This window comes from Peromyscus leucopus, chromosome 23 (assembly GCF_004664715.2).
Source record: "Peromyscus leucopus breed LL Stock chromosome 23, UCI_PerLeu_2.1, whole genome shotgun sequence".
In the NCBI taxonomy this organism is placed as follows: domain Eukaryota; kingdom Metazoa; phylum Chordata; class Mammalia; order Rodentia; family Cricetidae; genus Peromyscus; species Peromyscus leucopus.
The window spans coordinates 29,282,939-29,291,656 of NC_051082.1; positions in this window are offsets into that span (position 1 = coordinate 29,282,939).

Sequence of the window (8,718 nt, forward strand, 5' to 3'; positions counted from 1 at the left end):
GGTGTTGGAAGTACAGTGGTAGAATACTAACACAGAGGGGAACAGTCTAATCAGCCATTGACAAGGATAAAGTCAGACACTAGGAAAGTGTGTCCTGAGGGAGAAAAGGCAGGTCAGCACCGAGGAGATGCCTCAGTCCTCAAGACCTGCCTTGTGTCCTGGTTAGTTATTTTGTCAATGTGACACAAGCTGTAGTTATCTGGGAAGAGGAACCTCAACTGAGAAAAGGCCTCCATCAGATTGCCCTGATTGGTGATTGAGGTGGGAGGCTCAGCTCACTTGGGTGGTATCATGTCAGGGCAGAGGTCCTGGATGTTATAATCCAAGCAGGCTGAGCAAGCCATGGAAAGCAAGCCAGTGAGCAGCACCCCTCCATGGCTTCTGCCTCAGTTCCGCTTCCAGGTTCCTGCCTGGAATTCCTGCCCTGACTTCCCTTGATGATGGAAAGTGATTGGGATGTGTAAGCCAAATAATCATTTTCCTCCACAAGTCCTTTTTTCATGGTGTGTTTCACATCAATAGAAACTCAAACTAGGTCACCTTTGAGGCACAGAGATCTGAATCGCATCCCCAGGGACCTGTGTGTGTTGCCATGCACTTGTAATCCAGCACTTCAGGGGGAGATAGGCAGAGCCCTGGGGTTCACTGCCAGCTGGCCTAGACCACTTGGTGAGTTCAGCCCAGAGAAAGACCTCCAGAGAGAGAGAAAGACAGAGACAGAGACAGAGACAGAGACAGAGAGAGAGAGAACCCGAAGTCTTTTTGCTTAGACACCAAAGAGAAAATTGCAAAGGAGAGTACTATTGAATTGGCTACAAAAATGAAATCATGGAAAGAGAATTAATAAGCCAATCACAGGGTCTTTTCAATGCTTGTTGCACATATTTCTCTGGGTTTAATATCTTTTCCCTAAATGAGGATATTTTGCTCAGATAAAACATTTCTTTGGGTCTGTGCATGCAGCTCAGTGGTGGAGTGCTTGCCTAGGGTGCACGAGGCCCTGAGTCCATCTCAAGTGCTGCACACAGGAGTGGTCACACACCCTTGTTATCCAGCACTTGGCAAGTGGAGGCAGGAGAGTCAGAAGTTCAAGGTCATCGTCAGCTATATAACAAGTTTGAGGCCAGCATGGACTAAATGAATGAGATTTTTGTCTTTTAAAAAAATGGAAAGAAATTAAAAATGTTTTTTATCATTAATTTTAATATTTTAAAAACAATGGTCAGGAATATTCAGTTAGTGAACTAATTTTAAAAGTACTAATGGTAGAACTCACAGTAGAAGTGAGGTGTAACTCAATGGCAGAGCCCTTGTCCAGTGTGCAAGTGGCCTTGGGGACCATCTGAAGTCCTGCTAAAGAAGAAAAGCATGGTGTGTCTGCCTGAAGCAGAGAAAGGCAAGGCTGCCTTAGACTGATTGACTGCCACGCAACAAATAGACTATTGCAAAGGTCAGGAGAAATTAGGAAAGGAGGAAGAGGGAGGAGGCTGGAAGAACAGGAGCCATTTAGGGAAACGTGTAGGAGACACAGGAAATGCAGATGTAAGGTGCCTGTCAGCTCTGGCTGTGGAGTTTATCCTGAACCAGCACAGGGTTAAGATGGTTAAGTGTTTTGTCAGGGGGGGGTGGGTCTAACCTGGAAGGGACAAACCCACTTATCACTGGCATCGCTGTAATTGGGGATATAATTATTTAACTATTAACTTAATATTTTATTTTCTAAAAATTTATTTTTTATTAAATTTTTGCATGCACATATTGGTACCTGAGTGTGTGTGTGTGTGTGTGTGTGTGTGTGTGTGTGTGTGTGTGTCTTTGTTTCTGTCTGTGTGTGAGGACCCAAAATTAAATTTGGATGTTCCTTCCTCAGATGTCATTCACCTTATTTGTAAGACAGACCACGTGAGCACCTGTAACCACAACACCGTGGAGATGGAGACAAGAGGATCAATGGGCTTCACAGCCCATCAGCCTGGCCCCAAACAGTGAGCTCCAGGTTCAGTGAGAGACCCTGCCTCAAGGGAATGAGGTGGATCTTACTAGAGGAGGATCACTAATGTTCATACTTGGCCTTCCCAAGAACAAAAATGGGATATATGTACACACACACACACACACACACACACACACACACACACACACACAAGCATGCATGCTTACACCATATATACACACTGCACAAAATCAAGACAGAAGGCAGGCAAATAAACAATAGTGTGAACTCGAGCAGAGGCCATGTGTCTGCTGGTTGAGAGACACTTGGAGGTAAAGCATCCATTTCGGGGCCTGTTCCTCACCAGAATGATCTTGTGCAGCTGTTGAAATCTGTTGGTCTCTGTGTCACTCTGTATAATGACTCAGTATATAGACTGGTCTATATACTGAGTTCTGGACCAGCCAGGAGTACATAGTGAGAATGTTCTTCCCCCCAAAGCAAACAAACAAACAAAACAAGGACCAACTAACCAAACAAATAGTCCAAGGTACATGGTGTACTGAGTAGAAATAATGCCGAGGTTGTCCTCTGGCCTCCACAAACAGGAGCACACACTTCCTTGCACACACATGCAGCTGCACAGACACACATAATCATGCAAGGCTCGTTTCACAGCTGATTTGCCACCACATGTTTACAAAGTCCTCATCCTGAGTAAACATGGCCTCTCCAGGCATGGCTCTGTGACTCTTCAGATCCAGATTCTGATAGTGTCCCCAGCATCCAGACTCTGACACTATACCCAACAGTCTCAACACTCTCTATTTCTCTCTGAATCATCCAATTCCAGAAACTCCCTCAAATTACCCACAGTGCAGTTCCTGTGGGACCTGATCCTACAGATATCACCATTGATGAAAACTGTCCGTCTGTCCACCCATCCTGTCACACCACCTACCTTCCCAATCATGATTTGTTTACCCCAGGATAACACAGACCCAGAGTCACCTGCCCAGACTGGGTCCCGGAGAGAGTGGAGGAGATGCTAGAGAGGGTGGAAGGATGGCGGCTGGTGGTGTAGACAGGACACTCAGGCTGCACCTGAGACTTTACATTAGCACAGTTGCCCCGCCCCCATCTGACCTCTTCTTTCTCCCTAGGATGACATCATCATCTTCATCTCCTCATGTGCTGCCAACCTCAGCATGAGCACCTCCCTGCACCCTGCCAGGGGAGCCCCAAGAAGAGACTCTATAGTGTGTCCTAAAGACCCAGTGAGTGGGGCTGGGTGTCCAGCTCAGTCTCCTGCTCCTCTGGATGAAGTCTCCCAGCTTCTGCAGATAGCCAAGGCCTGGCACAGAAACTCACAGTTCACTGAGCTTGAGGTCACAGAAATGGAGAAACTCCCAATTTCCTTTGTAAAATTATATATATATTATTTAAAGAAAATATTAATTGTCACAGAATTTGTTTAAGTGAATCTAAAGAGGAAACTGGTGACATGTTCAAGTTCTTTGTCTACAACCAACGTGAGCTAATGGATGACCAGCTCCATAACTTCTCTGGATTTTTATGAGATTTGCTGTTCATTTGGTTTTGAAACAGAGTCTCATGTAGCCCAGGCTGACCTCAAACTCAGAAGGTACTAATGACAGCCTCCAGTTCATGGTCTTGGTATCTCTACAGTCAGTCATTGGATTACAGGCATAGGCCACCTTGCCTGGCTTCCTCTAGTACTTCTTTTAACTGACTGCTCAGGCCAGGGAACACAAATCCCAAACATTGGTAGCCATGCTAGAACCCATGAGTGCTCCCCATTCCAACAGTAATGTTCCTTCACCCTGAGGGGATTTGATCTAAACAGTGGTGAGAATGTCGGTGCTGTGAAGTCTTTGCTGTGGGCTCCTTTGCTGCTTCTCCCTTTTGAACAATGGAAATTGACATGGAGAGTCACATGACCACTGGAGTAACAGCTTTGAGGCTCCTTCCCTGTGCCCAGCTTCCTGGAGGGAGGAGATGATGAACGGACACTCCCATAGATGCCTGGCCAGACCATCATCCTAGCAGCCTGCTTGTGTGAACAACGCAGGGATGCTCAGAGGAGACACCACCCAGCTGTCAAGATCACGGTGACCCTGGCTGCTGCTGAGTTCAGATCTCCTGGTCTTTTGCCCTTGTCCATGTCCTTCTCCCTCTGCTTCCTTCCCCTGCCTTGAACCCATGTCACCTCCCTGCTTTCCCTGCTCTGCACTCACCATGCCTCCCTTTTGTCTCCCTTTGGCTCTCTAGCTCTCCCTGTGAGTGCAGGCTGCTGCCATCCTGCAGATTCAGCCTCAGGGTTCTAATCCTAGTCAGACTTCTGCTGCCTCTCAGGGTGCTGCTCTCCAGCTCTCAGATGCTCCTCTTACTATTGGAGGGCTGAGCCCTTGGGAAACCTGGACCCTTCTTATATGTGATTCATATACATGCAGGCAAAACAGCCATATACACAAATAGAATTATACCTTTTGTAAACAATGCCAGTAGCATCTCAGCCTCTAGTGAGACATGCTCTTTATACTGAATTTTATCTGGTGTAAGCTTGTGTAGATCTTATACCTGCTGTCACAATCACTGTGAGTTCATATGTGCAACTGACCTCTTGTGTTCAGAAATACTGTTTCCACCACCTCTGGCTCTTACAAAGTCTTTTGCCCTGACCCTCCTTTCTCAAAGATGCTTGAGCCTTGGGAAGAGGGGTGTCGTATGTCCCCATGAGGACTGAGATGCCACAGTCTCTTATTTACAGGACGTTGGCCAGTTGAGTGACTCTGTTGATTGTCACCTGCTGCAAGGAGAAGCATCTCTGACAAGGTTGAGAGACACACACATCTGTGGGGACAGCAGTGAAGTTGTTAGAGTCACTTTAAATCTGTGTCCATTAAGTAGAGGGATGGGAGTGGATTTTCCTTAGGGCCTAAGATTTTTTCTGCACACAGGTTGAACCTTTTCACAGTGTCTAGGTCTGGCTTCCAGTCTTCTATAAGAGCAGCAAGCTGTCCCCAACTGCTGATCCATTCTTCCAGCACCTGACATTTCAGATACAAATGTACTAGGTAAGGCTCAGAAGTGTTCAGCTTTGTTCAAGACCCATGATGAACACACAGCTAACACAAGGCTGGAGTCCAAGTGTGACCTGAAAGCCCATACTCCTCATTCTATCCTTTCAGATGCTTTAAACATAAGAATCCAGAAATCTGGCTTGTAAAACATCAGGATAGGATGACTTAAAGGGACTCTCAAATTGTCCTTTGTTCTCTTTAGGCCCTAAAAATTAAGGCTCCTGAAAACAAGGCCTCAGCACCAACTTACCTGAGGAGAAGGAAAATTAAAATTGTATCAAGTGCCCTGCTCCACCAGCTCCACACGGGGCTTGTCCACTGGGAAAGGAAGGTCCTGGGCCTCAGGAGCCCCTGACACAGGAGCACAGCAAGTTTCCCCCCTGAAGATCATGGTTCCAGTGACCTGGACTTGGAGCAACTCATGGAAGACATTGGAGAGGCAGAGGAGAGAGGGGAGTCGCAGCAGAGGGATGGCTCAGGAGAGTTCCTGGCGGGCCTCTTTTGAGGAGTAGTTTGCTCTGGTCCTTCTACTGCTGACTGCCTCTCAGTGATCCTGAGCAGGTTGGTGGACTTTGCTCTAGGCTTCAGGTTAGAGCTGTGCATCATGGGTAATAAAGCAGGGCTCTGGGTCCACTGCTTAGGCTGTGCATCCTTTATGTCCCTATGGCAAACTGCCCTCTCTGGAGGGTATAGGAGGCTGGGGACAGCAGCAGGACCCAGGCCTGGGGAACCTTCAGAAAAACATCTCTGTGAGTCCTGGCACCCTAACTTCCTGGGAGGGTCACGGCCTTAGGAAAGCATTGTGACCATCTGGTGTTTAAGTTTCCCTGTCTCACACCATCCATCTAGGGTTGCTGCTGATGTCCAGTGTGGTGGTCCATGGGAACCAGTCACTGTGTACTGGTTATTACCCTCCCAGATGTGGGTGTACATCTTGTAGAGTGGCTGCCATCACTGGGGCATCCCTTGCCTTGGGCAGCTAGAAAAAAGTGATAGAGGAGGGAATCTTAGAGGGCCAGAAGTTAAGGTCACACAAGTGACTCTTAATTAGATTCATTTAGGCAAATTCTGTGGATTTTTTATTATTGTTGTAAGAAAAGTCTAGGAAATTAGAAAAGCAAACTGGAATTTCTATTTTTCTCTGAGCTCAAACGCCCTGACATGTGGATTTCTGTCTCTGGCCATGGGTATCAGTGACCCATGAGTTTGTTGTCTCTGGTTATGGGTATCAGTGGAAGCTGGGAGTCTTCATACTAGAAACACAGTTGACTCTGAGATCGTCACCCAGACCACTCATTTGGTCTTTACGATGGAGTACACATTCTCTTCATGGGGGTTCCCAAGGACGGGCTGGCAGGGTGGTGTTCCTGGGAGGGCTGGGCTTGAGCGGGCAATGGAGGCATACACGATGTTGTTATCCTGCGGGAACAAGAGGTTGGATGACAGCAGTGCAGTTGTGGCCACCATAAAGCAGCAGCTGTAGCCTGAGTGTCCCACACTGAGCAGTGCCTGGGTGCCCACACTTGCAGCAGCTGCAGCCTGAGTGTCCTGTCACACCTGCAGCAGACTGCAGCCTGAGTGGTACCTGGCCCACACTTGCAGCAGCTGCAGCCTGAGTGTCCTGCCACACCTGCAGCAGCTGCAGCCTGAGTGTCCTGCCCACACCTGCAGCAGCTGCAGCCTGAGTGTCCTGCCCACACCTGCAGCAGCTGCAGCCTGAGTGTCCTGCCACACCTGCAGCAGCTCTAGCCTGATTGTCCTGTCACACCTGCAACAGCTGCAGCCTGAGTGTCCTGCCCACACCTGCAGCAGCTGCAGCCTGAGTGTCCTGCCCACACCTACAGCAGCTGCAGCCTGAGTGTCCTGCCCACACCTGCAGCAGCTGCAGCCTGAGTGTCCTGCCCACACCTGCAGCCTCCACCCTTCTGTCTCCTTCTTCAACACCCCTTTAACTTCCCTCAGGCCTGAGTCTGAGTGGCTTACCTTGGTGTTCACTTTGAGGTCCATATATTGCCCTAGAGAAAAGGAACACAGAGTGCTGAGGTCAAGATGTGACAGGAAGGGAGGCAGATGGCTGGGAGTCCCAACAGTGAGGTGAGGACTTTGGTTATATGGGAGGGACAGAGTGAAGGAGGGAAAGGTGGAAATACTGAGGGATGCTCATGGGGAAACAGGAAGCTGGCAGAATTTACCTTCAGGTTCAACATTCTCAGTGTTTTCAATGAGGTCCCTGCACAGGAACAAATGGACAACATATCAGAATCTGGACAGGAAAGGGTTAAGACATCAGGTGCTGGGCTGCAGAGATGGCTCAGTTAGGAAAGTAAGTGTCACATAAACAGGAAGTCCTGATTGCAAACACAGGACCCACAGGATGCTGGATGCTGGAGAAGCAGAGACAGGCAGATACATCCCTGGAGTTTACTGGCCCGGACTAACAGAAGAGCTCTAGATTTGGTGAAAGACCCTGTCTCAAAAGATAGAGTGGAGGGCTGGAGAGATGGTTGATCTGGCAAAAGTGCCCACTTCACAAACATAAAGACCCAAATTTAGGTCCCCATGGACCCATGTGAGAAAAGGCTGACACAATGTACCTGGGAGGGTGGTGATAGAGAGAGGAGGATCTCATTGAAGCTCATTGTCTGGGCAGCCTGGCCAAAGTGATGAGCTTCAGGTTAGTGAGAGACCCTGCCTCAAAATAAATATTAAATAAATGTGGGAGAAACTGAGGGGAGTCACTACATATTCCTCTGGCCTCCACACACATGTACAAGTGCACACACATGCACACACACACACACACACACACACAGGAACATAAACAGAATGAAGAGAAACTGAGGAAGACACACCATTGATCTGTGGCTTCCACACACATGGACACACGTGGATGTGCACCTGCACATGTACACACAGGAACAGTAACAACACACAGAACTGGGCACGGTGGTGCAAGCTTGTAATCTCAGTGCTCAGGAAGCGGAGACAGGGGACTCCTGATGTTCAAAGGCCAACCAACCTAGTCTAACTGGTGAGTTCCAGACCAGTGCAAGACTCTGTCTGAACAAAACCTAAGAACAACAACAAAAAAACCCAAAACCCAAGGAGAAATGACTTCGTGGGTAAGGCCAGACCATCAAGACTGACAACCTGAGTTTCATCCCAAGGATCCAAAAGGTGGAAGGAAAGAGAAAGCTCTCAGAAGTTGTCCTGTGACCTCCCATGTGGGCCATGTCAAGTTATACTCACACACATGTATGCACATTCACACAAACAGATAAAATGTAATAAAATAATTATTTAAAAGAGTGGATGGCACTGGAGAACACACAAAGACACACACACACACACACACACACACACTCACACACACACACAACACACAGGAGGCTGGATCCCTCTCAATGGTCTCTGCCATCCTCAGTGACTCAAGATGACATCACGGTGTTCGGCCCTCAGAATTAGACCTTCTCTGGAAGAGAATGAGAGGCCATTGGGAAGGTGGCCTGGCCGAGGTCTCTCAGCACTAGCAGAAGGGAGTCATTCTAGGAAATCAGCTTGCCCTGGGCGGGAAAAGAGACTAGAAATGGGAAGAACCAAGTCTATTCTCTCTGATTACCTGGAAAACTTAAAGGCAAGAAAGTTTCACATCTCCTGGGTAGGGGCTCAGGCTGGGTTCAA